At 37.0% G+C, this 6,800-nt stretch overlaps 1 pseudogene; it reads right to left on the reverse strand.

The window, feature by feature from the left end:
* Positions 1 to 2,744: 2,744 nt before the first annotated feature.
* LOC125776978 (small nucleolar RNA U3) lies at positions 2,745 to 2,969 on the reverse strand (annotated as a pseudogene).
* Positions 2,970 to 6,800: the final 3,831 nt, after the last annotated feature.

A 6,800-nucleotide genomic window follows, 5' to 3' on the forward strand; every position in this document is an offset into this window, starting at 1 on the left:
GCGAGACGTGGCTCTATCGTACGGGCGTAGAAATCGAATAGTGTCCCCGATCTAACCAATCCTTTTTGATCGGCTGAGTGGTGAAAAAGATGTATGTTGTGGTATGGTGGTGTTTGGTGCGTGGGGTTGCGTGGTGTGATGCTGTATGTTGTGTATGACGAATGTTGTGTTGTATGATAAATGTTGCGTTGTGGAATGGATGTTGTGTTGTGGGGCGAGATACCAGGAAGTCGCATAAACACCAATAAAAGGATTTATGTTTGTTAGCTCTCCATGAATAAATGTGTTTAATCATATTCTATTGAAAATAATACTTTGATGCTTCAAATTACAAAACGTTTCATCAAATGCCTTTAAATTTCAAAAATTTATTTAATTTTCATTGCTTTACATTTTTTACATATTTCTGGTAAGATTTCAATCTGGCTATCGCTCGTTTCCAATTGCTAAACGTCAAAACCTCCTGAACTAGATCAACTGTCAAAGTTCAGGAGGTTTTGACGTTTAGCAATTGTTCTCTCACTGGAAGTGAGAGTTGGATATTTCTATATCTCCGGTCCTAACTTTGAAGTTGTAGATAATTTCGTCTATCTTGGAACCAGTGTAAACACCACCAACAATGTTCGCCTGAAAATCCAACGCAGGATAACTCTTGCCAACAGGTGCTACTTCGGAATGAGTAGGCAATTGAGAAGTAAAGTCCTCCCTCGACGAACAAAAACCAAACTCTATAAGTCACTCACAATTCCCGTCCTGCTATATGGTGCAGAGGCTTGGACGATGACAACAACTGATGAGTCGACGTTGCGAGTTTTCGAGACAAAAGTTCTGCGAAAGATTATGATCTTTTGCGCGTTGGCCACGGCAAATATCGCATTCGATGGAATGATGAGTTGTATGAGATATACGACGACATTGACATAGTTCAACGAATTAAGAGACAGCGGCGACGCTGGCTAGGTCATGTTGTCCGGATGGACGAAAACACTCTAGCTCTGAAAGTATTCGACGCAGTACCTGCCGTGGGAAGCAGAGGAAGAGAAAGATCTCCACTCCGTTGGAAGGACCAGATGCAGAAAGACCTGGCTTTGCTTAGAATATCCTCTTGGCGCCAGGTAGCGAAAAGAAGAAACGACTGGCGCGCTGTTGTTAATTCGGCTAAAATCGCGTAAGCTCTGTCTACGCCAATAAAGAAGAAGAAAATTTGGTATAACCCCATGCCTAACTCGAATATTTTTAGGTGATACAAACCATTGTTAGGTGAACAAGACTGTAAAAGGAAAGATGGAATGAACCGATCACAATGGAAGTATTAATTGCAACATTTTTCCTATCAGAGTTAGAATGTAAGGCTTTCGCAATTTTAATAGAGGGCAAATGTGTTATTATAACAATGCTCCATTTTTATTAGATATGCTTCCTTTTTTTTTAATATATATTGAAAGACATTTTAAACTCCAAATTCACATATCGTATGTCAATGAAATGAAGAAATACCATATGTTTAAAGAAATGGAAAATAAATAAATAAAAAATAAAAAAAGGTGCGTGGAGTCCCTACGCGCGGAAGAAGTTATACATACTTCTTAGTGATATTCAGAAGCAAAATGCGAAACAATCATACGTACATATATTATGTCGTTTGCACATTTGTCTGTATGTTTGCGAAAGCAAATGTTCTACAAAAGCATATTTCTATACTTAAACAAAATTATTAGAACCTCGTATGTTTCTTACATGCATAACCAAATCATACTTAAGTCAGTGCAACCTAAGCGTCGATGGTGGTGTTGGTGGCAAGCGCTTGGAAAGTCAAGATGCTAACACAGGTTCGAATCTCGACTGAATAAATATTTAATTTTTTGCTTTTAACATCGTATACTATACAAATAAATATTTTTGTTACTAACAGAAATTAAATTTATCACAGCAATATTATGTATATGTATATTGCTGTCATAAATTTAATTTCTATTTGTAAGAAAAATATTTATTTGTATAGTATACGATGTTAAAAGGCATACATCTTCTATCCAAATAATGCACAAGCATACAGACATACATATGCGTACACTTATGAATATGTTACCAACAAGAAATTGATATTCACAAGTCAATATGGCAGCCAAATTGGCGAAGAACAAGTGTAGTAAATTTTACAACTAAAACGATTTCATTCATGAACGCACGCGCAAATTCCACAAGCGATCTCGCTTCATTCATAAAAACAGGGGCCGTAGCATCTCCCCGAGCATGCCTTTGCCAACAAGTCGTCTTTTCGCGACGATGGCAAAAGCTAAAAATCATAAATTGCACAACTTTCTGGTGCTTCTCGCAAAAATCTGCGTCGATATGTATTCACGATCTTACGTATACATACATACATATTTACGCATGTTTTTAGGCGAAGCTGCTACAGCGGCAAGGGGTGACAATCGGAGGCCATTACTTTACTTATGCCATAGAAATTCTATTGCTACGAATATGGAAATGACAACGAAATAATGCAAATATGCATATTTCTAAAGGTCATTAATTTTTTTGAAGAAATGAATGATCCTGAGAAGTATAGTCTTAACTTTTCAACGGCCAACGCAGAGTACTTCAACCAAAAAGTCACACAAAGAATTTGCAGAAATGAAAGACAAACTAAAGAAAAATAATGCGCAAGCATACACAAAGCGTACTGTACTTATTGACTGCATTATGTTTGTGTAAAACCTTGGAATTTATTCATAAAAATCACCACTCAGAAGTCGTTTTATCCGTTGTAAGCGAACGATTTTCGAAGAAACATCATTTCTAATATGCCACAAGACAAAATTAGAAATGAACTTCTTAAACCTCACGCTGTCAGATAAAACGATATACCTCGTCATCGCGGGTCGATTTCCAAAAAATGTAAATGAATTTTTCAAAGACCAACGCAGAGTATTTCAACAAGAAATCACACAAAATAGTTGAGACTTCGCAGAAATGAAAGACAAACGAAAGAAAAAGAAGTATAACTTCAATAATGAATAAGCATACAAACATACATATGCGCACACATGTGAATATGTCACCAACCAAAAACTGAAACATTGTTGTACAAAAACAAGAACAGCATAAGCATGGCACCATTGTGTTGTTGGTAGAAAAGCCGAGATGTGCCGAAAGAAACGATCGCCGATTGTCACCGCTTCCCTTGCTACTCGAACATCTTCGCAGACAAGGTTGCGCGACCTGAATCTATCGCAACCTTTTCCGAACTCGTATAAGAAGTATAACTTCAATAAATTTTGAACTAATAAAAATACTATAATTAATACCCCTGTTGGGTCAACTAACGTTACACCCTATTAGTTATTAAGTTATTTTAAGTTTAGTTATTCATATACTCGTATAAGAGCACAGACTCAATTGTACTAACAAACTAAGGAATTAAAAATTGCACGTGCATAATGCTCTCACAAAACTCATTTGTATAAGTTAATGTACCACTGTGGCTGGCCAATTTTGTATGCTGGGTTACGCCAAGAATAGCGGCGTCGCTACTTGTATGCTGGGTTGCGTAACTCAATGCGCTTTGCAACAGCTCTCGCAGAGCGTAAAACTGCATACCATTTAGCAGCAGAAAGACGCCAACTCAAAGCTACGTAACGGGACATGATCAAAGAAGAAGAATTGGACAGCAGCAAAAAGACAAAAAGGCAAAAGTAAAATCATTCTAGAACTGAACGGCGAAGGTGACGAGTTAAATCGTCATAGTACATACTTTTAATTTAACATTTAACGACACATATTCAATTAATTGGTCTTACTGTTGAAATAAATAAATTTAATTTGTGTAACAAATAAACGTAATTAATTTGTAACAAATAAACGTAATTAATTGGCGCCCAACGTGGGGCAAAGGACCATAAAATCCTAATAAGCTGCCCAACTCGTGGTAAAAGGATCATCAAATCCCGAGGAGCTGCCTAACTCGTAGCAAATAAAAGGATCATAGGACCCTGAAAAGCTGCCTAACTCGATGAACAGAGGACCATAGGTCCTGGGAAAAGGATCATCAAATCCGGATAATATAAAGTAAATAAAACATGTAAGTGATTTTTCAAATTATGTTCAAAGTGGATTAAATTTTCATAACAAAAGTAAGGTTAGGCTGTGGAAAACAGAAAAACAAAAACGTGTAAAGGAAATTTTTTGAATCGAGCACGTGGTTATAAAGTACACGTTTTGTGTTAAATTACATTTACTAATAACATCTTGAATTTGTTAAGCTTAAAGAGTTTGAAATAAAATTTTAGTTATTTCGATATATTATAAAATTAAGTGAATTTGCCACAAAGTCTTAGTTTTTAAAGGAATATTGGAAATCTTCCTGAAATAGAGAATATTAAACAAAAAGGTTATTGTACCTTTGTCTTTTTGATATTTAAATTGAATCTTCTAAACTTCTTTTGTGGAAATTGTCTTGTGTTGGTGATTTCGTGTTCCTTCTAGTTAAGCCTTTTTCGATAATCAGAAGTATTTCTAGTTATATTAATTGTTCTTATCTTTTTGTGTGCTGATTTTTTTCTTTGGAGCAAATTTTCCTTATCAAAGATTTTAAAACAAAATTTGTAAAATGAATGTCAGTAGAGAGCAGGTGCTGCAAATCGTTACGAGACCAACGAGCGCACTAAGTTGGAACTGGTAGAACAGATTCGTCAGTTAACTTTGGCAGTTAGTGGCTTGCAGTTACCTAGCGTCGAACCAGACCTGCCGGTTGCGATAAACCCATTAATTCAAGACAATGCAAGTTTAGATTTGATTAAGTATTTGCCGGAATTCAAGGGTGATTTCGCTTCGTACCCGGGTTGGCGTAGTGCCGCGCATTTTGCCATGACTTATTATAAGGAGGGTTCGGAGAAGTATTATATTGCCATGGGCATTTTTAGGAATAAGATTATCGAATCTGCTAACTCCACTCTTGCGTCCTTTAACACTATTTTGAATTTCAACGCAATAATTGCAAGACTTGACCAGACTTATTCAGATAAAAGACCACTATATGTACTAGAGAATGAGCTGAGTATTTTAAGGCAGGACAATTTACCTATCACTGATTACTATAATAGGGTAGACAAAAAGTTATCCTTGATAATAAATAAACAAGTTATGACCCACAGCGGTAACAATGAGCTCATAGCAGCTTTAAATGAACGCGCTAGGGAGAATGCATTACGCGTTTTCATATCTGGTCTCCGAAGACCGTTATGCGATATCTTATTCTCTGCAAGACCCAAGGACCTCCCATCAGCCTTGGCGGTTGCACAGGAACTGCAAACCAGTCATAGGCGTTATGAATTCGCAGAGGCTTTTGCAGTGGGTAACGCAAATAAGTTTCATCGACCAAGACCATTATTGCACCACTATCAGCCAATAGAGACCAGAAACCAGAACTTAAATAACCCAACCCCAATGGAAGTTGATAACGGTTCAAGCTTCTTTAGGAAGCGTAATAATTTCCAAAATTCCCCTTTTCAACATTCTCATTCTCCTAAATATACTACGAACACACAAAATCCAAACCCTACCCCGCTCGTGGCGTTTAAACGTGCTAATGACCGATTATCTTCTGACCGTTCACCGTTTCGTAAGGTACAGAAGGTTAACTTTATGCCAGAAGTAGGGCCATCTCTGATTGATCACGAATATCAAAACTATGAGGACGATTATAACGAAAATGTCAGAGATCACTATAATTATGATGAGGATGATGTCACATCGGATTATGGTGATCAAATCAATTATTTAAACTAGAATCGCTCCTGCCGTTCATAACAAAAAAAGGCAAAAACGGTCAGGAGCTTCGCATTCTGATTGACACTGGTACGTCAAAAAACTACATTAAGCCATTATCATTTCTTGAGGGAATTAACCCCTTGGAAAAGAGTTTTAGGCTAAAATCGATAAACGGCGAAAATATCATTAATAAAAAATGTCAAATAAACATTTTAGAAAATACCTCAACGTTTTATTTGTTGTCGAACCTAAGCACGTTTGACGGTATAATAGGGTACGATTTTCTAAAACAAATCAATGCAAAAATTGACACTGTTGGAGGCTATTTATTTTATCGTAACGGTAAGGCTAAATTACGCTTTCTTTCATGTGATCACGTAAATCTAATTACCATAGAGGAAGATTCAGTACCAGTAAAAGTTCAATCACAATTCCGTAAGATTATAAGAAAAAATGTTAACGCTTTTGCTGATCCAGACATGAAATTGCCATACAATACAAGAATACAGGCCCGTATCCGTACAACTACAAATGATTCTATTTACAGTAAAAGCTATCCCTACCCCATATCAGTAGCTCCATTTATTAACAATGAGATTAAATTACTACTTAGAGACGGTATCATTCGGGAATCTTGTTCGCCTTACAATTCACCCGTGCACGTTGTATCTAAAAAAGGTGTAGACGAGAATGGAAAGCCCAACTTGCGTATGGTAATTGTGGTTGTACGCTGGTGGAATCATTGGACCGTATTTTTTCAAAGATGCTGTTGGACGCAACGTTACGGTGAATGGCGATCGCTATCGTTCGATGCTAACAAACTTTTTGTTGCCAAAAATGGAAGAACTGAACTTGGTTGACATGTGGTTTCAACAAGATGGCGCTACATGCCACACAGCTCGCGATTCTATGGCCATTTTGAGGGAAAACTTCGGACAACAATTCATCTCAAGAAATGGACCCGTAAGTTGGCCACCAAGATCATGCGATTTAACGCCTTTAGACTATTTTTTGTGGGGCTACGTCAA

This window comes from Bactrocera dorsalis, chromosome 2 (genome assembly GCF_023373825.1).
Source record: "Bactrocera dorsalis isolate Fly_Bdor chromosome 2, ASM2337382v1, whole genome shotgun sequence".
NCBI classification, from domain to species: Eukaryota; Metazoa; Arthropoda; class Insecta; order Diptera; family Tephritidae; genus Bactrocera; species Bactrocera dorsalis.